General features: G+C 27.3%; 1 long non-coding RNA gene and 1 pseudogene across 1 annotated transcript; one reads left to right on the top strand and one right to left on the bottom strand.

The window, feature by feature from the left end:
- Positions 1 to 6685: 6685 nt before the first annotated feature.
- LOC145964000 (cytochrome P450 4C1-like) lies at positions 6686 to 11789 on the top strand (annotated as a pseudogene).
- Positions 11790 to 22521: 10732 nt separating this feature from the next.
- LOC145963828 (uncharacterized) lies at positions 22522 to 26532 on the bottom strand. Its single transcript, XR_014436260.1, has 3 exons — positions 26510 to 26532; positions 26216 to 26321; positions 22522 to 23872 (listed from the first exon to the last, which is right to left on the bottom strand). It is a non-coding gene; the product is annotated as an uncharacterized LOC145963828 (long non-coding RNA).
- Between the last annotated feature and the right edge of the window lie 222 nt (positions 26533 to 26754).

Here is a 26754-nt window from a genome sequence, read left to right as displayed (position 1 = left end):
GGGAGACTCACCCGTCCGGTCATCAAGATCGTCCCATTGCCGACCGCAACGGCGGACGATCTGGAGTCGCGATAATTTAAGGTATCACCTCGCCGCAAAAAAATGGGCCCTTTGCTGTCCATATCACGAGACATATTGTAAATATTGTAAATAGCATAAACCTGTAAATAATAGTTCCTCGACTTCATCGACGAGGCGGGCGGGATGTTTAGTAATCAAGCTTATTCTTCAAATCGTAAACCGACATAACGGTTTGCGATGTGATTGCTGGCGCGCGCGAGCTGCCTTTGTTGTGTATATTTCTGAATTCGAGATTCGGCGATTCGGGGAAATAACAAAACACGATTGCCCGCTGACTTTCGAGAAGATTCTCTGTTTTCACCGTTTTAGTTCAAAAAGTGATATCTCACTGTCGGGAATCTTCTCGAAGGTTGAGGGTATATAATCTCGCGCCCTGAACGTTATCGAGCACTTCTCGTTCTTTCGCAGAGTTAATACGCACAGTGTATAATATCGATTTTCGCGCCGCGCGCTTTACAGATCCTTGCATCGTTATAGGAGCGGTTGCACTTCTTGCAACTTTTCCTTGCGCATTCGGCAACATTGTCTGACTGTGTGTCTTCTCGTGCATTGTTTTCTGTTATAATTGTAATTTTCGGACAATAAATATATACTTTGAGGGTGAATCCGTTTCTATTCACTGGCAAACCGCGATTTTCTAACTCCGATTGCGGATTACGCGAGTGCATAATCGCACAGGCAAACTATCATTACATAACAGAAATATCGTGTCTTTACACGCACACATATACATTTTAACAAATATTTAATAAATATTATTTAATTATTGAATGAAACAATTGTGGATATGTATTTTTTTTCATTTACTTATGATGTTAATGTTGACACTTACATTTAATTTCAATCATTATGAATAAATTGTGGCTTAACTTTAGAATAGATTACTCTTTCTTCATTCATTATGCTATACTATGTATATGCAGAAACAACACATACAAAATATTAAGATTGTTTTTCAATAAACATATTCGTCTCTAAAAGTATTCAAATAAATGCAATCAAATTAGATATGGATATGACACTACGCACTATACAACCTTTAGAAGTCATTAATGACTTAAAGGTTGTATAGTGCGTAGTGTCATATCCATATCTAATTTTACTGCATTTATTTGAATACTTTTAGAGAAGAATATGTTTATTGAAAGACAATCTTAATATTTTTTGTATAATGTTGTTTCTGCATATATGTACATCTATCCGGGTTAAATATCAACGGATCGGGCCAATATTTTTCATTTCGGTGTAGAGCCATTATTACCAAAATAATTTCAGTGCCCTTTGGCAAAATAAACTCTCCTAAACATATGTACTTATATTTAATGCTATTATAATAAAGTTAGAAAATATTAGAAATATTAAAAATTATAAATTATTAGGAAAATAATAAATAGCTTATATATAAATAAAGCAATAGGAATGTAATTTAAATCGTCTTATGTTCTTTCATTTCATAGACAAGTATATATTTGATATACAAAATTGCCATTGAACAAACAATACTTTTTATTAAAAATTGAAATGATTTTTCAAGTTCTTTTTCATTGAGTATTTTTATTGAGAATTTTGATAAATTTAAACTTTATCTTTTATTATTCTAAAAGATTTAATTTTTAATTTTCTAAAAGATATTAATGTTGTTTCAAACATAACAGTTCCTTTTAATTTTAAAATTCTTATTTCCAATTTAACAAAAAAGACTCATGCGCATTTTTAGGATCTTATTTTGCTCATAATTCATAATCAAAATAAATTCTACGAATAATTGCAGAAAGAAAAAAAAGTGAATCTTATAAAATATTTCTATTATTGAATCTATTATTAAATACTTTTCTATGTTTAGCTTATTTTTATATATAAACACATAAATAAACACATAACTGCTAAATAATAAAATTTTATATATATACGTAGTTATCCTTTAAAAGCTATGATATTTCGCGTTTAAATTGTATGTAATAATAATTGTGCATATATATATATATATATATATATATATATATATATATATATATATATATATATATATAATAACAAGACATATACACACATAAAATAAGAAGATAATTATATTTAAAAACAAACCCATTTTTGTATCCTTTGTTAGATATCGCCCAATTAAGCAGCAGGATATAATCTTATAGTTTCTTTAATGATTTGATCTAAGTAATCCATATGTTGTAAATCTTCGTATTTATTTGGGGCAGATTTTGGAGTTTTCGTCTCGTAAATTTGTAATTCTTTATATACTTTTTCCTAATATATAAAATTAATAAGATATACATAATTCTTTATATACTTTTTCCTAATATATAAAATTCTTTATATACTTTTTCCTAATATATAAAATTAATAAGATATACATTTAATTATATAAATATAAATATATGCAATATGTATAAATTATATAAATTATAAATATATGCAATATGTATAAATTATAAGAGATTTTAATTTTATATAATTTAATTTTAATTTAATTTTATTACATTTAATTTAATAACATTTACAGATTCGTATTATGATATTAAAATAATGGTAAAGCTCAATGTAGACATTGTATAGCTTCATTAAAAATCTTAATTTAATTAAAACATACATACACACAAAATTCTTATTTAAACGAATTTGTAATAAGTTTCGTATTTGACGTATACATTTTGTTTACTCGCTTGTTATAAGTGTAGTTATTTTGAAAAAGAAAAATGTTTATATACCAACTAAATTTAAGTTACAATTTGAACAAAGCTACAGCAATTTACTCATAATAAATATATGCAATAATATATATGGTTTTATTAACCTCAATAGTAGAAATTACTTCATAATGCATATAATAATATATTTAAAAAAGATTTTGAACAAGTTATGATTTGAGTAGATCTAATTGAATTTATTGAAAAAGAGTTTTCTTGATTACTTTTTAAAAATATATCCGCCATAGAGAATCGAGAGCAGCCCGATAATAAAGATAAGCGTTAATTATTTTACCTATACGTGAAACCTCGAAATCATAGGCATGTATTGTTACATGGAGAAGAGAAGTAAGCGTTTGATTTTCATATACTGGGGATTATATCGGGATTTCAACAATGAAAAACTGATGTGACAATTATTCGAAATCCGTAATGCGTACAGTTGGCGAATTTTTGCAAGAGCTGAATCAGAGTATAAAATTTGGCTACTAATTCTCTCCTCTATGTAACAATGCATGTTCATGAACTTTGAGGCTGCGCGTACAAATTATAATTACATTATAATCAACTTCTGTTTCCTTGCCGAGCTACTTACCGGGTTATCATTTGTACATTTCGTTTATTATGAATAAATTTAATAAATACGTACTTGTATCTGAGGAAAATTTGCTAACATAAAGATTGCAAAATCTATCGTAATAGTTGTTGTGTCGAAAGCCTAAAAGATAAAAATTTCATTTGTTGATTAATATAATAAACAAGTTAAAACAAAAAAGGCTCCAATATGTTGAATATCAAAAATCGGGAAGAAATGGAACTAATAAGATCCGAGCATAATAAATAAATGCAATTATATTGTGTAAAAAATTTTCTTTTATAATAATTTTGATTTAATAATAGTTTCGATTTTTTCTTTGAGCCATCTTCAGCATACAGAAGTAAATAACAGGCTGACAAAGAATTAGATATAAACAAATGAAGACGAACCATTAAATTGCATATGAAAAGGAGGGTAAAATAAACATGTGTGGACATAGAATGCAAAACATTTGAACTTTCAATTTAAACTTTCAGTAAACGATTATTTTCAATAATCGTTACATATGCATGATGAAGACATTTCATATCTGTTTGAAACTATCTTTCTGACGTTTCATATATAACATTTATATTATTAATCTTTTATTTAAAACATCCGAAACGCTTCAATCTCCTTATCCCATTAAAATTCATGATTCATTAATGTATGATATTCGTAATTCGACAAAATTGCAAATTACTTTTATTTATTTATTTAATATTACTATGATGCTATTGATTGCATGTTTTTAGTAATCTGCCCGATTGGTTAATATAATACACCACAATCTTTATCTGAAATTCTGGACGCCACATTTTTATTTGATTATTTAAGAAGAAGGTCTTTATAAAGTATTTAATTTAAGTATTTGAAGGAACGTAATTTGTTTATATCAGTATAAAATAAAATTATATTTTGATCACAGATTATATCTCTAAAATGTTCAGAAGAAAGTAAAACATATTTATGGTATGTTAAAAAATATATATATAAAGCAATTCATGTTATCAACATTGTAGTCGATTCTTTCTGTTTCTTATTCATATTAATCTTTTGCACTCCATAGGCGCCAATATAGCGACGTACATTTTATAATAAAATTATTTATGATATTTATTTTTCAGTCGATTATAATGAAATTATTTATAATTCTGAGAGCAGTAGTAACGATAGTTAAGTAAAATTTTTTTTATTTGATAGAATAACATGTTCTAATGTTCACTAAAGGTACCACAAAAATGCCTTGGAATTGCTGGTAGGCCATATGACAAAATTAGCTGGAGTGCCAAGGTTAAATAATGTTAATTGTATTATCATAGTATATTATTTATTTTTGTATGCTGAATGATTCACAAAAAACGTTCACCGAAACATTATTATTAAAAAGAATTTTTACACAATATAAATATAATTAATATAGAAAAATTATATAAGAAATATTTTACATACTCCCTAATACATACCGCTAATATCATCGTAATTAGATTATCATGTATCAGCTCTTGCAGGTACTTGTCTTTATGAGATATTTCCATTAGACTGTCAAGAAGTGTCTTATCTATATCATATAAAAACCAAAAATATAAAATTTTGTTCGTATGTATACATATTAATTAGTTTCTTAATAATAGGATAGTAATATAGTAGAATAGTAGTATAGTAGTTTTATAATAATAGGATTAAATGTGTCACTTTGAGAATTAATATTGAAAATAAATTTAGAAAAAGAAAAATATTTCACCCCACAATTCTTGTATGGATGAAAAAGTGTATACGTGGACCCAGTGGGTTCCGCCTCCCCAACGGGGGGGTTCCATTTCCGAAAGATATAATCAAACCCAAACCTATTTCTAATCCAACTTTAACTTTAAATATCTCAGAAATTATAAGAGATCGTCGATTAAGTTAATTCGATAAAGAAAAGTTACTCAGGGTCATGTTCTTGATAATATATGTCAAAGTCAAAGTCATACATGAGCTTGTCCTCTTTCTGTATAATTACTAATATCTTTAGCAATGATCAAAATTAGGCAATTTAAAAGTGTTTTAACAATTGAAACAAATATTTTAATCATATTTTAAGTTTTTGAAAAAAAAAGTTATTTTCACGATTTAAGAATCTTGCATCATAATATAACAATAAAAAATCATACAAATAAAACATGGATAAAAGCTTACGAGTTGTTTCATATTTAATGTTGGTATTCTGTGCATTTAATGCATACATGTGCTGTTGTATTATCTGAGTAATAATAAACTATGTAGTAAATATACATGTATATGTATATGTGTATATATATGTATATATATAATATTGTAAGTTAAATTAATTAGTTATTAATATTCCCACTTAGTTATTAATATTCCCACTTACCTTATTTATAAAAGAATGTAAAAAGTTTATACTCTTTCGCTGTTCTCGTCCCACAGCAATGAGATTGAATATCCAATTAGGATATAAGAATACATTTCGCACTCTGGATTTAAAAGTCTTTCTCAAGCTAAAAGATTTTTCTTTTAAAATATTTTATATTATATAAGCACTTGTATGATATAAGCACACAATTAACTAATTGTAATTATTAAGTTCTATACGAATAAATTAAGAAGCAAATATTATTCTCTTAGTTATACATCAAAAATGTTATTCATAATAAAGATTTAATTTGAAATATAATTGCTACTTGTACATTTAAAAAAATTCTTTTGAAAGTGCAATCTCTTAAAAAGTGCATAAAATATTTTTAAACAAATCTATCATTATGATTTTTATATACATTAACATAAGAAATTAAAGGTTAAAATTATTGTAGCTCGCAATTACTTCGAGACATTGATTGATTTCATTGGATAGAGATTCCATTTTGATGTTCGTCATTGTACCTTTATGATGTCATGAAAAATAAACTAATTAGTGAGCATCAGTGAGTATTTTATTGATCTTCAGTAGAAACGCTTATTTTTTGTTATTTTATCTTATATCTCACTGATTATGGTCAGTTAAAGTAAAATTCACTGTAAAATAAATTTCACTGTAAAACCAGTAATCGCTAGTTCGTTCGTTTACCGCTATGATCGCTATCTCTCTCGTATTTAAGTTTTAGTCATAAGAATTATATAAAGTTTGCAGAGAGCGACAGATAAAATTAAAAATATTATTTCGATTTAATTTATGATACAATCTCAATAGAGAGGCTCCAAATCGATTAAATCGATTTTATAAATCGATTATCATTTGCTTAGCGAATATATAACTTAATATTACTAATAAATTAATAATTAATATCTTGACTAATTAGTTTATTCTTCATGACATTATAAAGGTACAATGACGAACATGAAAATGGAATCTCTATCTAATGAAATCAATCAATGTCTCGAAGTAATTGCGAGCTAAAATAATTTTAACCTTTAATTTCTTATGTTAATGTATATAAAAATCATAATGATAAATTTATTTAAAAATATTTTATGCATTTTTTAAGAGATTGCACTTTTAAAAGAATTTTTTTAAATGTACAAGTAGCAATTATATTTCAAATTAAATCTTTATTATGAATAATATTTTTGATGTATAACTAAGAGAATAATATTTGCTTCTTAATTTATTCGTATAGAACTTAATAATTACAATTAGTTAATTGTGTGCTTGTATCATACAAGTGCTTATATAATATAAAATATTTTAAAAGAAAAATCTTTTAGCTTGAGAAAAACTTTTAAATCCAGAGTGCGAAATGTATTCTTATATCCTAATTGGATATTCAATCTCATTGCTGTGGGACGAGAACAGCGAAAGAGTATAAACTTCTTACATTCTTTTATAAATTAGGTAAGTGGGAATATTAATAACTAAGTGGGAATATTAATAACTAATTAATTTAACTTACAATATTATATATATATATATATATATATATATATATATATACATATATATACACATATACATATACATGTATATTTACTACATAGTTTATTATTACACAGATAATACAACAGCACATGTATGCATTAAATGCACAGAATACCAACATTAAATATGAAACAACTCGTAAGTTTTTATTCATGTTTTATTTCTATGTTTTTTTATTGTTATATTATGATGCAAGATTCTTAAATCGTGAAAATAACTTTTTTTTTCAAAAACTTAAAATATGATTAAAATATTTGTTTCAATTGTTAAAACACTTTTAAATTGCCTAATTTTGATCATTGCTAAAGATATTAGTAATTATACAGAAAGAGGACAAGCTCATGTATGACTTTGAGTTTGACATATATTATCAAGAACATGACCCTGAGTAACTTTTCTTTATCGACTTAACTTAATCGACGATCTCTTATAATTTCTGAGATATTTAAAGTTAAAGTTGGATTAGAAATAGGTTTGGGTTTGGTTATATCTTTCAGAAATGGAACCCCCCCGTAGGGGAGGCGGAACCCACTGCGTCCACGTATACACTTTTTCATCCATACAAGAATTGTGGGGTGAAATATTTTTCTTTTTCTAAATTTATTTTCAATATTAATTCTCAAAGTGACACATTTAATCCTATTATTATAAAACTACTATACTACTATTCTACTATATTACTATCCTACTATTAAGAAACTAATTAATATGTATACATACGAACAAAATTTTATATTTTTGGTTTTTATATGATATAGATAAGACACTTCTTGACAGTCTAATGGAAATATCTCATAAAGACAAGTACCCGCAAGAGCTGATACATGATAATCTAATTACGATGATATTAGCGGTATGTATTAGGGAGTATGTAAAATATTTCTTATATAATTTTTCTATATTAATTATATTTATATTGTGTAAAAATTCTTTTTAATAATAATGTTTCGGTGAACGTTTTTTGTGAATCATTCAGCATACAAAAATAAATAATATACTATGATAATACAATTAACATTATTTAACCTTGGCACTCCAGCTAATTTTGTCATATGGCCTACCAGCAATTCCAAGGCATTTTTGTGGTACCTTTAGTGAACATTAGAACATGTTATTCTATCAAATAAAAAAAATTTTACTTAACTATCGTTACTACTGCTCTCAGAATTATAAATAATTTCATTATAATCGACTGAAAAATAAATATCATAAATAATTTTATTATAAAATGTACGTCGCTATATTGGCGCCTATGGAGTGCAAAAGATTAATATGAATAAGAAACAGAAAGAATCGACTACAATGTTGATAACATGAATTGCTTTATATATATATTTTTTAACATACCATAAATATGTTTTACTTTCTTCTGAACATTTTAGAGATATAATCTGTGATCAAAATATAATTTTATTTTATACTGATATAAACAAATTACGTTCCTTCAAATACTTAAATTAAATACTTTATAAAGACCTTCTTCTTAAATAATCAAATAAAAATGTGGCGTCCAGAATTTCAGATAAAGATTGTGGTGTATTATATTAACCAATCGGGCAGATTACTAAAAACATGCAATCAATAGCATCATAGTAATATTAAATAAATAAATAAAAGTAATTTGCAATTTTGTCGAATTACGAATATCATACATTAATGAATCATGAATTTTAATGGGATAAGGAGATTGAAGCGTTTCGGATGTTTTAAATAAAAGATTAATAATATAAATGTTATATATGAAACGTCAGAAAGATAGTTTCAAACAGATATGAAATGTCTTCATCATGCATATGTAACGATTATTGAAAATAATCGTTTACTGAAAGTTTAAATTGAAAGTTCAAATGTTTTGCATTCTATGTCCACACATGTTTATTTTACCCTCCTTTTCATATGCAATTTAATGGTTCGTCTTCATTTGTTTATATCTAATTCTTTGTCAGCCTGTTATTTACTTCTGTATGCTGAAGATGGCTCAAAGAAAAAATCGAAACTATTATTAAATCAAAATTATTATAAAAGAAAATTTTTTACACAATATAATTGCATTTATTTATTATGCTCGGATCTTATTAGTTCCATTTCTTCCCGATTTTTGATATTCAACATATTGGAGCCTTTTTTGTTTTAACTTGTTTATTATATTAATCAACAAATGAAATTTTTATCTTTTAGGCTTTCGACACAACAACTATTACGATAGATTTTGCAATCTTTATGTTAGCAAATTTTCCTCAGATACAAGTACGTATTTATTAAATTTATTCATAATAAACGAAATGTACAAATGATAACCCGGTAAGTAGCTCGGCAAGGAAACAGAAGTTGATTATAATGTAATTATAATTTGTACGCGCAGCCTCAAAGTTCATGAACATGCATTGTTACATAGAGGAGAGAATTAGTAGCCAAATTTTATACTCTGATTCAGCTCTTGCAAAAATTCGCCAACTGTACGCATTACGGATTTCGAATAATTGTCACATCAGTTTTTCATTGTTGAAATCCCGATATAATCCCCAGTATATGAAAATCAAACGCTTACTTCTCTTCTCCATGTAACAATACATGCCTATGATTTCGAGGTTTCACGTATAGGTAAAATAATTAACGCTTATCTTTATTATCGGGCTGCTCTCGATTCTCTATGGCGGATATATTTTTAAAAAGTAATCAAGAAAACTCTTTTTCAATAAATTCAATTAGATCTATTCAAATCATAACTTGTTCAAAATCTTTTTTAAATATATTATTATATGCATTATGAAGTAATTTCTACTATTGAGGTTAATAAAACCATATATATTATTGCATATATTTATTATGAGTAAATTGCTGTAGCTTTGTTCAAATTGTAACTTAAATTTAGTTGGTATATAAACATTTTTCTTTTTCAAAATAACTACACTAATAACAAGCGAGTAAACAAAATGTATACGTCAAATACGAAACTTATTACAAATTCGTTTAAATAAGAATTTTGTGTGTATGTATGTTTTAATTAAATTAAGATTTTTAATGAAGCTATACAATGTCTACATTGAGCTTTACCATTATTTTAATATCATAATACGAATCTGTAAATGTTATTAAATTAAATGTATTAAAATAAAATTAAAATTAAATTATATAAAATTAAAATCTCTTATAATTTATACATATTGCATATATTTATAATTTATATAATTTATACATATTGCATATATTTATATTTATATAATTAAATGTATATCTTATTAATTTTATATATTAGGAAAAAGTATATAAAGAATTATGGCTATTTACGAGACGAAAACTCCAAAATCTGCCCCAATTAAATACGAAGATTTACAACATATGGATTTCTTAGATCAAGTCATTAAAGAAACCATGAGATTATTTCCTGCTGCTCCTTTAATTGGGCGATATCTAACAAAGGATACAAAAATGGGTTTGTTTTTAAATATAATTATCTTCTTATTTTATGTGTGTATATGTCTTGTTATTATATATATATACATATATATATATATATATATATATATATATATATATATATACAATTATTATTACATACAATTTAAACGCGAAATATCATAGCTTTTAAAGGATAACTACGTATATATATAAAATTTTATTATTTAGCAGTTATGTGTTTATTTATGTGTTTATATATAAAAGTAAGCTAAACATAGAAAAGTATTTAATAATAGATTCAATAATAGAAATATTTTATAAGATTCACTTTTTTTTCTTTCTGCAATTATTCGTAGAATTTATTTTGATTATGAATTATGAGCAAAATAAGATCCTAAAAAAGCGCATGAGTCTTTTTTGTTAAATTGGAAATAAGAATTTTAAAATTAGAAGGAACTGTTATGTTTAAAACAACATTAATATCTTTTAGAAAATTAAAAATTAAATCTTTTAGAATAATAAGAGATAAAGTTTAAATTTATCAAAATTCTCAATAAAAATACTCAATAAAAAAGAACTTGAAAAATCATTTCAATTTTTAATAAAAAATATTGTTTGTTCAATGGCAATTTTGTATATTAAATATATACTTGTCTGTGAAATGAAAGAACATAAGACGATTTAAATTACATTCCTATTGCTTTATTTATATATAAGCTATTTATTATTTTCCTAATAATTTATAATTTTTAATATTTCTAATATTTTCTAACTTTATTATAATAGCATTAAATATAAGTACATATGTTTAGGAGAGTTTATTTTGCCAAAGGACACTGAAATTATTTTGGCAATACTGGCTCTACACCGAAATGAAAAATATTGGCCCGATCCGTTGATATTTAACCCGGACAGATGTATATGCAGAAACAACATTATACAAAAAATATTAAGATTGTCTTTCATGATCAGATTTTTAAATTTTTAATTATCTTTGTATGTACTTATGGTACAAATAAATGTAAAAAGCTTTATTTCTCAAATTTTTATTTTCCGGATATGTATTACTTGATATTTGAGTTATTCATATACTTCAGAAAATCTTAACTTAGATTAGTGATAAATTATTGTTAATTTATTATTAAAATATGAAAAAATAAATATTATTATTTATTTTGAATATATATATATATATATATATATATATATATATATATATATATATATATATATTGTTGCAATCTCGCCATCAACATCTTGTCATCCGGTATTGCGCTCGATATCGATCGGCCGCTTGAACAGAAGAATGGGCGATCGCCATAGTGATTAAAAAATAATATCGTATAGTGTATTTAGATTTGAATTTGAATTGATCGTTCGCATATTTATGAATTGTGTATTCCTGTATTTAATAATTGTGTTGTGCATAAAGTTATTTCTGTTCTTAAGAAAGTGTCCTTTTGCGCGAGTGTGAAAGGGAAATAGCGAAAACGCAACGAAATATATATATATATACATATTTTCTAAATAAATATAAAGTTGCATTATTCTTGAAATATATGGCACTACTTTTCTACCTGAATTTCTTCTAGCTTATGTATAACAACAAATAATTTGATGCCCATCCAAAGTTTGAATGGCGACGCATAATCATTCGTCAGTTCAATTATAATATTTAAAAATTCTAAAAAATAAATTTTATAATTTATCATATAATGTAATTTATGAATATTTTATTTTTTCAATTAATATTAACTATAATTAATTTTCGGAATAATATTTTTATCTTTTTATTATTACCATCGGAACTCCGCCGAAGAAAATAATAAGCATTTCCGTTAAGATAAAATAACTTATGACATTCAAGATAAAATACCTTATGACGATACTTGCCAGTGGAATTAACACAACAATTACAAATAACATTATTAAACAATGATAACATCGAAATAGGTTGGTATGGTTTCACGTATGTTACTACTATTCTGTAGATGGTATTGTTGCTTTTATCATGTCTTCCCCACCCAATCGTACTATAAATAAAAAAAACACAATATACATAATGTGTCCTTTAGATTAGAAAGTATTAGTTTAGAAAGTATTAGAAAGTATTAGTTTATTGAAGTAGCAAGTCTCACACAAAAGATTTCAAGAATTTTTCAGTTAAAAAAAAATTAGATAAGTTTTGATTTAAAATGCAATTTTTTTATAAGATTCTATACGATAATAATTTTGATGTTATATTTTAAATCAGTGCTGTCACTTAGTTGCAACTTTCCGCCAGATTTCTTAGCTTACGCCTACTGTTCCCCTTTTACCGCTCGCGCTGCTCGTAACAAAGTAGCGCTCAGGAACGTGCGCGTCACAAATGTAATGTGGCAATCTATCTATCTAAGTTCTCTTTATTGTAATTACGTTTCAAAACACAAATATTTTAAATTGTTACAGAACATATACGTAATTAATAATAGAATAATTATTTTTATTATTAATAAACAGTAAAGAGAACTTAGATAGATTGCCACATTACAATTGTGACGCGCACGTGCCTGAGGTTATCGCCGCGCTCTTTAGTTACGAGCGTTCGGTGGCGAGGTTGCTAAGGCGCGCGCGATAAGAGGAGAGCGGTAAGCGTGAGCTAAGAAATCCGGCCGAAAATTGCAAGTAAATGACAGCACTGTTTTAAATGATAATTTTCACTCTGCTATTTTTTAAAATTCTTTTAACTTAATGTTAGAGCTATTTTATCTTTGAAAAAAGAAAATCAAATCTTTCAATAAAATTCAAGTTATTTTAAAAGAAGATGAATGTGAAATGAAAATATTAATCAACATAAATCCTATTTTTGGTTCTCTCTCTCTCTCTCTCTCTCTTGTTATTTAGGATTATTTATTATAGAAACATTGTAGATGTGTATTGTATAGATGTTTACATATGTATATATGTATGTTTACATATATGAAGATTAGATATGTACATATATGTATGTTTATATATATATATATATATATATATATATAAAGATTAAATGTATATATGTATGTTTATATATACAGGATATTTCAGGATGTGTTAAATGTCCTAATTTAAAATATAATTTTAGGACCGCAAGAAAAAAATTTTCCTCTAAAAATGTGCTTATAAGTATTTTGTTTAAGAGATATTTGGTTTTCTACTATTAATGAAGAGAAAGGTTTATGCGTTCAGAAAGCTATTTCTATTTTTCATAGATTTCCCCTGTCTCTTAGAATAGAGATCGATTTATTATATATGTTACTAATAATAAGGCTAGCTAGTCTTTAGAGTATCTTGTTGATAGCATAAATAAAAAATATCAATATTTGTTGAAAAGTACATTTTATAATTTATTTATATATGTCAATGCTATATGTCAATGCAATTATGTAAAAATATCATATACGGTAACAAATTATTTCAAGATTTCTAACTTAAAATATGTCCTAACTTAAAATATGAATTTAGGACCTCTAAATAAGTATCGGTATTGTAATATCATTCCTAACTTTCCTTTAGATGTCAGATGATATATATTGCTGCTTTTTGTGTAGCAATCGTCTATTTATCGTCTGTTCTTCCGAAACCATGTTCCGATTTGGGTCAAATTTTGTAAATAAGTTCCTTTTAGATAAAACAAAAACTGCTTAAAAAGTATCTTAATTTTTGAATTGCGAAAAATCCTTCTCGTGTACTTCCTTTTTATCTAGCAATATATGTCATTTGACATCTAAAGTTACAGAAAAGTTAGGAATAATATTACAATACCGATACTGGTTTAGAGGTCTTAAATTTATATTTTAGGACATTTAATCTTCAAATAATTTGTTACCGTATATATTTTTACATAATTGACATATAGCATTAACACATATAAATAAATTATAACTTATAATATAACTATATATATAAATAAATTATAACTTTCCACAACCATCGATATGTTTTTTACTTATGCTACCAACATGATACTAGAAAGACTAGCTAGCTTCAATAACATAGTTAGTAAACCGGTCTTTGAAGGCAGGGAAAATCTATGAAAAAACAGAAATAGCATTCTGAATGCATGAACTCTTGTCCTGATTAATAGAAAAAAAACCAAATGATAGGAATACATGTGCATGAAAAGAAACACTCCAACTATCAAAGAAAAATACTAGTATGCAGTATGTGCAGTATAAGTAGTAATTTACTTGAACAAATTCTACCGTTTATGCATTTAACATTTAACATTTAACATTTAACATTTATTTTTCTATAACATAAACTTAAATTTAAAGGCCATAAGAGCTAAACGCGGATGATAGTGCGTAAGTTCAACGAGAAAATAAGTTTTTCGTTGAAACTTTAGCTTTATCGCGTTTAGCTCTTATGGCCTTTAAATTTAAGTTTATGTTTTAATACACAGAGCCTAATTTCTTATAGTTATTTATTTTTCTATGTACGCAAAAGGAAACACTTGACATAGCAGCCACATGATTGACTCTTGCCCTCTCATTGCGCAAGTTATATGTATGTCTGACGCGATCACATATTCGATCGTGATCCTGCACTCTCTTGTCGCAGTGTCTGTGTCATTTCTCAGTTATTATCATATATTAAACCGTGGCTGTGTATAATAAAAAAAGTTCACAAGTGAAAGTGTGCAAACCCCGTGTACGTTTACGGAGATAACCAAATCCATGATTTAGATATACATTGTTTCTTCACTGAGAATATTTGTCATTTATACAATCTTTTAAATTGCAAGTCGGATTTTAATGCTAATATCGAAAGTTCACTATTCGTTCCAGATTCATTTTTCTTTTTCGTATTTTTCTTTTCTTTCTTCCCATCACATTCCTGTTTTGACATACGGGAACAGAACCACCGATTGCCATCTCCAGCGCAAAGATCATAATGGCACAAGCGTATCCAAATCCAAGAATATAAAAACTGAACGTTAGCTACTTTAGTGACATTACATGGAAGCTTTTCTTCGTTAAAGCGATACGTTTCTCTTTTTCGTGTTTTATTTCCAAGAGAAATTCTTCTTCAGCTTTCTTAATCAAGCCAGCCTGCATCATCCGATGTATAACATCGTTCGCGCGATTGTACAGTGGCCAATTCTCGCGGATGATATACGATCGTATCATCGGACGCAACATTTTTGATTTAATAAGGTCTCGATTTTTTATTCTGTAGTACAAAGTGTAGCAGTCTCCAACACAAACAGCGGTCGACGAATTTTTGACATGTTCCATGCAATCTTTATAGTTAGTTATCTTGTAGCGCGATTGGAGTTCAGGATCATATTTAATCATATTCTTAAACACCTTCGGTCCATATAAAGTGTAACCGGCATCCTGAAAAAAGTACCTATTAAATTAACAGGTATCATTATACGATAAAATATCATTAAATTCATATCATTTTATTATACAAAATTTGTGATAAAATTTTGTATAAATTTGTGTTAAAATTCAAATATAGCAGTTGCTTTACTTTAAAAGAAATATTGTAATTTATGTATGATAAAAAGATGTTTCTAAATAATAAGAGAATGTATTTGTAAAGATTATAAAAATATTTGTATTTTGTTAAGTTTATAAAAAGGTTTAATTTGCTCCATAATATGCACTGTGTCTGATTTAGCTATATATATTATTTTATAAACAATTTAAGATACAGAATACTACAAGTTTATATAAAAATTGCTCGAAGGTAATGTTATATGATAATATTATTGAATATTTTTTGAAGATGTTAATATAAAGGAGATTTAAAAAACATTACAATTTTCTTGAGCGTTATTTTTTCTGCTCTTAATGTGACATCGCTTATTAAAACAATAACTTAATAAAAAGTTTAAAATCATGGAAGCGTGTAAATTAAATGTCTTTCTCATTAAATTTTAATAAATATCCTTTAGACTTACCAATATGTTTAATTTAATATAATGACTATAATTTAGTAGTATTTATATGTTTTGCTATCATAAAAGGGTTTCATTAATTTACAATCTTTCATCATTTTAAATAATTTTTAATAAGTAGATTTCTGAATTTACTTCAACAATTAATATCACATCAAAGATGGAAAATATATCATTTAGAATAAAATTGTCTTAAAAATCTCTTCTATTATCATTATCACTTACAAAAACTAATTATACTATATAGATATATGACTTCTAGTTTCTTACTATATAGATATATAACTTCAGTTTCTAAATAAAATAACTTAGGAAAAATTTTTTCGTATCTTTAATTGCTTAAAATAAAATAATTTGGCATATTTATTTAAATAACATTGAAGACATACGTAACTATACATAAAAAATTTATTTTTAATTTAGCATGAAGATATAAAGAAAATATCTAAGGAGGGAAAACAAGAAAATGAAATTTTCTATTACCTTGAGACTTTGTATGCTGTCGATGTCGCGATTATATACCGGCACAGTGAGCAAAGATGACAAGTGACTTTGGAAGAGAGCATTTATATTAAGGAACAAAATCAATGCCATACATATAAAGATCCTTGCGGAATCCATTTTGGGTGAATATAAAAATCCTACAGAGACCACGAGTCTTATCACCTCTAGCCCATCACCTTTATATATCCCACGCTTTTCGCAAAAACTACGAAAGTTAACAAACATATCCCGATTATTCCTACTATTAGTTCTGGTGATAGAAAGGTTATTATCTTGATGAGTTCAGAAGCCGGTTTCTTTGGTTGTGCTATCACGCAATTGTATGATCTCATATAGGGATATAGATATCTAAAAACAAATAAATTATTATATTTTTTAATCTCTCCTATGGAATTTTCATTTGCAAGAGAAGAAAAAGTTTCTCTTTTTCCTCCTTTCTTTCTCTTTGTCTTTTTCTCTTTATTAATAGCTATTTATTATTTATATTTATTTCTTATAATCCTGTGTAAGCATTTGTAATAAACAATGTAATAAGGGATAAGTTTCAACGAATATTTTTCGTAAGATTATTATATATCACATGTATTTGATTGTTCCATGGATATAAATCTATTTAATGTACGAAGTTTATAATATTTAGTTAGATTTTTAAAGAATTCTTGAAGAAGGATACTTCAGGATTCCTCTTAAAAAATTAATAAAAATTATTTTTATAATTATTTTCTTAGAAATTACTGACATACTTGATTTTCCACCATTCGAATACATATCCTGTATTGATGGTAATGTCTATTCTTCTGTCGTTCGCAAGGGCTTGCAAACCTTTATAAGTACCATTCGGTCCAATATGATAGAACGAATAAAGGTCTCTATGAAGGATGGTGATCTCGTGACTGACATTCAGCTTACTTAAAAGCATTTTAATGATATCACTACTTTCACCACGAAATCTTTCTTGTTTCGGTAAACTCAAATTGATTTTGACATACGGTTCCATCGCAATGGCATTTAATCGAATTGGATATCTGTTCAGATTCGTCGTTTTATCAAAATCCAGATCTACGCATATATCGCTGTCTAAAAATATAAAAGTGTTTTTGATATATTTTTTTCTATGAATCACGCAAAAGTAGTAATGCATTTCATTAATAATGCATTATAATAATTAGATATATTAGATACATTATATAATAATTAGATATATTAGATACATTATATAATAATTAGAAAAAAAGATTACATACAGGGTGTCCTAGACAACCCGTACACACCTTTTCTTTCAAAAACTAAGCATTTTAGAGAAAAACGTTTTCGACAAAAATTGTATGGTTTTGAGGGGAACATAAGATGGTGTCATTGATTTGACCTTGGATGGCATCGTTGAGGTGAGGTCAAGGACACCTTTAATTTCTAAAACGGAACCACCTATTTTTTATTGCATATTCTTATAGCTTATGTCGAGAGCTTTCCAAAACACTATAATAAAGTATTTTTTCATCAAGTACTTTTCGAATTATAAGGCTTGAAATAATTTCTTAATTTTACATAAACCATAAAATATCTAGTAAAATATTCATTTTTCGATTATCTTAACTTAATACTTTTATGTACAAAATAATGAGAGGAATCAATTGGTGTAAAGAAAACACAAAATTGTTTCGAAAAAAAAATGTAATTTGCAATTAACCATTACATATTTTTTCTTAAAAACAACTATGTGTTTTCTTTACACCAATTGATTCCTCTCATTATTTTCTACATAAAAGTATTAAGGCAAGATAATCGAAAAATGAATATTTTACAAGATATTTTACGGTTTATGTAAAATTAAGAAATTATTTCAAGCCTCATAACTCAAAAAGTATTTAACGAAAAGGTACTTAATTATAGTGTTTTGGAAAGCTCTCGAGATAAGCTACAAGAGTGTGCAAAAATATATAGGGTGTTCCATTTAAAAAAATTGAAGTGACCTTCACGTGACCTTCAAATGACTCTTCAAGATCAAACCAATGGTACCACCTTATGTCCCTCTTGAAACTATACAACTTTTGCCTGAAACATTTTTTTCTAAAATGCACCGTTTGTGAGATATTTAGGTGTATCCAGACTTTTGGCGCACCCTGTATATTGGACATATATTTAATTCCTTCCATCACAGACTTCAACTTACGATTAAAATAGGAAAAAATAATGTTATAAATTTTTTAGATGTAATCATTATGATTAAAGAAGATTTTTTTGAATTTGACTGGTATATACTCAACCGACTTTCTTGAACTTTTAAATTTTCATTCACAACACTTCATATAGCATAAAAAGGCATTATTTTTAGCTTAGTAGACAGAGTATTTAAACTACCACATCCAAGATATCTCCAAAAGAATCTTAATATAATTATTAATCTGTTCCTTGAGAATAATTATCCTTTAGAATTAATTTTTCAACATCCGCTTAAATTTTCGCTTAAAATGTCTTTTTAATTTGAATGTGTTCATTTCCTACTAGCATCCTCCTGTCACGATGATCTTCTTTTTTCACAGTCCTTATGTAAGAAATTCAACAGAAAAATTCTCTCCATTGACAAGTATATTAGAAAATATTTACATAAGAAAAGAAATAGCTTATTTCGAAAAGTTTAAAATAATATTGTCATAGGTTAATTTGTTATAATAATACACAATAATAAACGTGTGTGATGCGGACAGAGTCTCGTTTTTATAATGAATAAAAATATTTCAATTTGTCAAACATTATGTTCTCAAAAAATTAACTTACCGATGCGACCAAATCTGTATAGGATGGCTGTTCGTCTGACGATGCAACTTTATTATTAATAGCAAAAGGAAATATGCCTACAATTAATAACGAGAAAAGAACACAGAGAGACACGTTCGACATACCTTCGAAAATTTTACTGCGTAATAATATTAAACTCTATAAAGTTTAATAAAACATATTTTACGGAGAGAAGGTCTGCTAACATTGCTGTTCCGACGAAAAATGATCGAATGTCTGGCGTGACTTAGGATCGTACTTTTATAATATTTTTATAATTCATCGACTGTATGTATTTAGATAAGCGGATATGTGTGTTTATGTGTCATATTTTAATTTTTATAGTATTGTGTTTTATACTTTCTTTTAAAAAGATAACATATTACAAGTTATAATTATAGAAGAATATTATGACATCGGAAGAAATGTATCTATAGTAATATCTCTCTTCGACGTATGTGATATGACATAATAAATGAATATGTCGGTATAATAAGCGGGATCATCATCGACAATAAAATGATGGAATAGATTGAAAGATATTTGATTTCGCTCGTTCTACGTTGTACAATTCTGTATTAGTCCCAATAATATAATTTACATAAATTAATTTTCTCTTATTATGAATTATTTTCTGCGTATGCATATTATTAATTTCTTATATATCTAAAAAAGGATTTTGTAATAAAATAATTATATATGTTTTGTAATAATAACAATATTACCAGAAGCAATAATAAAATATCTCTATTCACTTTTATTGATATTATTTGCTATTAAATATTTTTCATCCTTGAGAAAACACATAATTGTTCTTAAGATAAAAATATACAGCTGCATGTTGCAAATTCATATTTTTTCTTAAAAACAATTATACGTTTTTTTACTTCAATTTATTTTTCTCATTATGCATAATACATTTCCGTGATCATGAGGTAATTCTCTTTTATTGTACTAATGCAGTTATCTTATTACTTTCACAGTAATAGGACTACAGTAATTATGTGATAGTCTGATGACAAATGCGATTCGCATTTTCGTTTGTTTCTGATAAAGGGAGATAATAGAGCATCACATTTTAAGAATATAATTACATATAATTACATATGAATGTTACGCCTATTAAATTATGGACATATGGAAGCGAGATAATATCTTGCTACAGTGATAAATGACAAATAATAATATCGTGCAAAATAGTGTTAGCCCGAGGCGTCCAAGCCCGAGGAGAAATAGGCTGAAGGACAAGCGTAACAATCAGAGAGCAGGTGTCTTAAGGGATGCTTCGGGTCGAGTGAACGAGCAGGAAGGCCGAATAGGTCAAGGATGAGAAACGTCAATTTTACACCCCTTACGTATAGCTACTTGATGATCCCTTTTTGGTAAAGAAATGTAATCCTTATTACTCGAGACTACAGGACTTAGTGCGATTCACGAGTAGAGGTAGTAAAAGGAGTTAATTAAATAGAATGCAAAATTTCATTAAAATTACAGAGTGAATTTATTATTGATCAGAAAAGAGCAGTTAATGTTACTCATAACGACAAAATCGATTAATACATAATAATTAGAGTATTACATCATTAAATTTGATTAATATATGATGTAATAATTATATACAAACGTGTGTATATATATATATATATATATATATATATATATATATATATACATGTGTGTGTGTGTGTGTGTGTGTGTGTGTGTGTGTGTGTGTGTGTGTGTGTGTGTGTGTGTGTGTGTGTGTGTGTGTGTGTGTGTGTGTGTGTGTTCGTGCATGAGTATGGATATCTAATTAGGTAAGAGATTATACATTTCTCATAGGATATGTATCAGAAGACAAGAAGTATAAAAAAAAAGAAAATTGATAAAAAATAACAACTTGCTGCTTGATTGTTTTCGGAAAGGCGTTTGCTTTGGAAGTCAGATGAAAGGTCGGTAATAGCTCTGATGGCTGTCGTGCGGATTGGCGGCAATGCGTTATGGTTTTTATTGCAGATTAAGTTTCATTCAGTTTTGAATCAACTTAACACGGCACATGGACAGAGCCGCGGATAATGTATCGAAATAATTGTCAAACGAATGCGAATTGCGTGAATAAATGAATATACGTGAATACGTGCATAACTTAAATACGTGTATATATTTTCTTGTTTTTGTCGAAAGTTCTCGCTTATACTCCATTTTTGCTTCTTATTTCATATAAACAACGTGTATGCTTTTAAATAGATCAAAAATCCGTTCCGCATTTCCTTGTGGAATCGAAAATTAGTTCCTTAGAAAGCTCTATTCCAATAAAAGTGAAGGACACGATGCGTCATTCATTGGGAATTGTCCAGTGGATTGTCCTACGACCACATGGTATACGTACTGAGATTTATATACGTTTAAATATATGCATACATGCACAAAGCATATGCTTACACACACCGACTAATTATCCGTTTACTGATGACATTGGTAACGAATTATTTAATGATAGATGGACATGGAGACGGAAGGATAAATTGGGAAGAATAATAGCAGGCAGTGGGGATTAATAAAACAAAAGAATCGAAGAATATAGATGTGAATGACAAACCGCAAGGTGAGACAAAATTATATCATTTAATGAGATGTAATCACCTATATATTTTATCTTGTATTTATTTTAATTATTAATTATTGTATTCACACATACATTAGCATAAAAGGGCTGATATAAATTGATACATGTCCATGTGTAATTTCCGAAATATACATAAATAACGATTGTGCCCGACTGAGGTACCATAAATCATTGCAAATTTATATAAAACAAGGCATAATTAAATCGCTGAGCTTTTAATTGTTAGAGGAATTTAAACATTGTTCCTGTTACGAACAAAATAATAGCGAACAGCTGAAGAAAAAGAGACGACTGAAGAGATTGACTTATATTAATCATCTCGATCGAAATATTTCTTCTTCTCTATTATATATTTATATAATATTTCTATTCTACTTTCTCTCCGTTTTAAAAATCGATTAGCAGCTTAAAAATAAAAATTATTTTATCGCTTTTGACGGAAATACAAGAATCGCGTAAAAGTAATGTGTCAAAATTCAATGACGCGATTAAAGAAAGACTATTTTTACAGAACTGTGTATTATACGACTACCAGAAATGTATCAATGCTTGATTGTCGAAATTACAGTATAATGCAATTATACTGTATTGACTGATTTGACGCTGCATACTCGAACTTCACTCGCGTGCACAATTTTACACTATGTGATTATGTTAATCGCGTGATTATACGAATACAAATATGAAAGTCGATCGATCAATATTTTCGGCTGTGCACATTATCTATCGTAAAAATTTCCTCGTTAATTACGGATTGTTTATATATTTCGTCGTTGATACCATTTTTTTGACGCATAACGGAAGGAAGAAAGTACAAAATTTATATAGTAGCCATACGAACTGACTTGTAATATCCTTTAATAAATGTATCTCGTAAATATTTCAAACGCCTCATCTCATACATCAAGCGATCAATATAAAGATGAAATTCGTTAATGGTACACTATCATTTTTTATTATTCTCTATGCCAAAAAAAAGCTCCGAGCAAATTGAGATCATAAATTGATTTAAATAAATTGGTCATCTAGATGATAGTCCTTTGTCGGCGTGCTTTTTTTTATTTTTTTTTCGCATGTGATCTTGCTTCTTTCATTTTCATTCAATTGCAATGCTAGCTGAGGAAGCTTCCTGACTTCGTTTTAGTTTTGCCTTTTATGACCATCTAATTAGATATCTCACTTTTTGCGCGCGCATTACTTTTCAAAAGCGCATATTGCCTTGACGGATTAGCAATTTTCGACTTACGTTCGTAAGCGAGAAGACAAAACAAATTAAAATGTAACGGCGACAAAGAAGATAAATCACGTGGGAGAAAGACCCGTGACAATATATACATATACATATATGTTTGCTCCACTCTCTTCTGAATCTGTTGGTAAGGGATTACTGTAAAATAGATAAAAAAATTCTGTTTCACAAAATATCTGTCTCGCAAATATATATATATATATATATATATATATATATATATATATATATATATAATCTAATAGAAATATCTATATATATATATTTGCGAGATATTTTGTGAAACAGGGTTTTTTTATCTTATATATATATATAATCTAATAGAAATATCAATATCGAATCGAAAAGCAAAATATAAAAAATAACAACTGGTCCTCTCTCTTCTTTTTTAATTTAACAAGTCCAATTATCCTGTGAATTTAATATAAATATTTTGCTAATTCTCTTGAACTGCGAGAAATTCAGGATTAAACTCAAGAGTATACAACTTATTGTTTTGACACATATTGTCTTTGATTTTCGTTTCTTGTTGATGTGCATGATTCAAATATGCACTGTTTCTTCGCTGAGAAAGTTTGTCGTTTACACAATCTTTTAAATTGCAAGTCGGTTTTTAATGCTAATATTGAAAGTTTACCGTTCGTTCCAGATTTATTTCTTTTTCTCGTATTTTTCTTTTCTCTCTTCCCGATCACTTCCCACTTTTGACATATGGGAATAGAACCACCGATTGCCAACTCCAGTACAAAGATTATAATGGCACAAACGTATCCAAGTCCAAGAATATAAAAACTAAATGTTAGCTGCTTTAGCGAAATTACGTTGAAGCCTTTTTTCGTTAAAGCGGTTCTCTCTTCCTCGCGTTCCATTTCCCAGTGAATCTCATTTCGAGCTTTCTTCAGCAAGCCAGCCTGCATCATCCGATGTAAAATATCGTTTACACGATTATAGAGTGGTCAATTCTCGCGGGTGTGATATACGATGCTATCGTCGGACGCAACATTTTTGATTTAATAAGATCTCGATTTTTGATGCTGTAGTACAAAGTGTAGCAGTCTCCCACACATACAGCGATCGACGAATTTTGGACATGTTCCCCCCATTTTTTGTAGTTAGTTATCTTGTAGCGCGATTGGAATACGGGATCATATTCGTCAAAGGTATTCTTGAAGATGTTCGGTCCGTATAAAGTGTAACCGGCATCCTGAACAAAGTATCAATTAAATTAACATGTGCCACTTATATCTCAAGATATCATTAAATTCATACTACTTTATTATAAAAAATTTACGATTAAAATTTAAATATAACAGTTGCTTTACTTTAAAATAAGTACTATAATTTATGTATGATGTAAAGATGTTCCTAAATGATAAGATGATGTATTTGTAAATATTATAAAAATATTTGTATTTTGTAAAGTTTATAAGGAGATTTTATTTGCTCCATAATACTGTGTTTGCACTGTGTCTGATTTAACTAGATATATTATTTTATAAACAATTAAAGATACGGAATATTACAAGTTCATATAAAAATTCATATTTATATAAAAATTGCTCGAAGATAATGTTATATGATCATATTATTGAATATTTTTTTTAAAGTTCTTAATAATAATAGAGATTTAAAAATTAATTTAATTTTGTTAAGCATTATATATTTTGCCCTTAATGTAATCGCTTATTAAAACAATAACTTAATAGAAGTTATTTTAAATCATGAAAGCCTGTAAAAATTAAACGTTTTTCTTATTAAATTTCAATAAGTATCTTTTATATTTACCAATATGTTTAATTTAATATAATAACTATAATTTAGTAGTATTTATGTTTTGCTTTTAAAAAGGTTTTATTAATTTACAATCTTTCATAATTCTAAATAATTTTTAATAAGTAGATTTCTGAATTCACTTCAACAGTTAATATTATATCAAAGATGAAAAATATATCATTTAAAGAATAAGATTGTCTTTAAAATCTCTTCTATTACCATTATCACTTACAAAAAACTAATTAGTCTATGTAACTTCAGGTTCTAAATAAAATAACTTAGGAAAAGTGTTTTCGTATCTTTAATTGCTTATAAAATAATTTGGCATATTTATTTAAATAAGATTGATGACATACATAACTATACATAAAAAATTTATTATTAATGTAGCGAGAATTGAGATATAAATCTAAGGAGGAAAAACAAACAAATGAAATTTTCGATTACCTTGAGACTTTGTATGCTGTCGATGTCGCGAAAATAAATCGGCACAGTGAGCAAAGATGACAAGTGACTTTGGAAGAGAGCATTTATATTAAGGAATAAAATCAATACCATACATATGAAGATTCTTACGGAATCCAATTTGGGTAAATATAAAAATCCTACGCCGACCACGAGTCTTATCACCTCTAGTCCAGCCTTTATATATCCCACGATTTTCACAAAAACTATGTAAGTTAGCAAACATATCCCGATTATTCCTACCATTACTTCCGGTGACAGAAATCTTATTATCTTGATAAATTCGGAGATCTGTTTCTTTGGTTGCGCTATTACGCAAACGCTTGATCTCACATGAGGATATAGGTATCTGAAAATAAATAAAATATTATACTTTTTTATCTCGTCTATGATATAAATATATTTAATGTATAAAGTTTATAATTTAGTTAGATTTTTAAGAAATTCTTGAAGTAGGATACTCTTGAGGATTCCTTTTAAAATATTAATATAAATTATTTTTATAATTATTTCCTTAGAAACGACTGAGATACATACTTGATTTTCCACGATTCGAATATATTTTGTATTCATGGTAATGTCTATTCTGCTGTCGCTCGCAGAGGCCACTAAACCATTATAAGTATCATTCGGTCCTATATGGCCCAACGAATAAGCGTCCCTATAAGCGATAGTGATCTCGCGACTTGCATTCAGTTTATTTAAAAGCATTTTAATGATATCACTGCTTTCACCACGTAATCTTTCTTGTTTCGGTAAACTCAAATTGATTTTAACAAACG

This window comes from Camponotus vicinus, unplaced genomic scaffold (assembly GCF_025532165.1).
Source record: "Camponotus vicinus isolate PSW18456_S1 unplaced genomic scaffold, iyCamVici1.0 SCAF_13, whole genome shotgun sequence".
In the NCBI taxonomy this organism is placed as follows: Eukaryota; Metazoa; Arthropoda; class Insecta; order Hymenoptera; family Formicidae; genus Camponotus; species Camponotus vicinus.
This window is presented reverse-complemented; position numbering and strand designations above follow the sequence as displayed.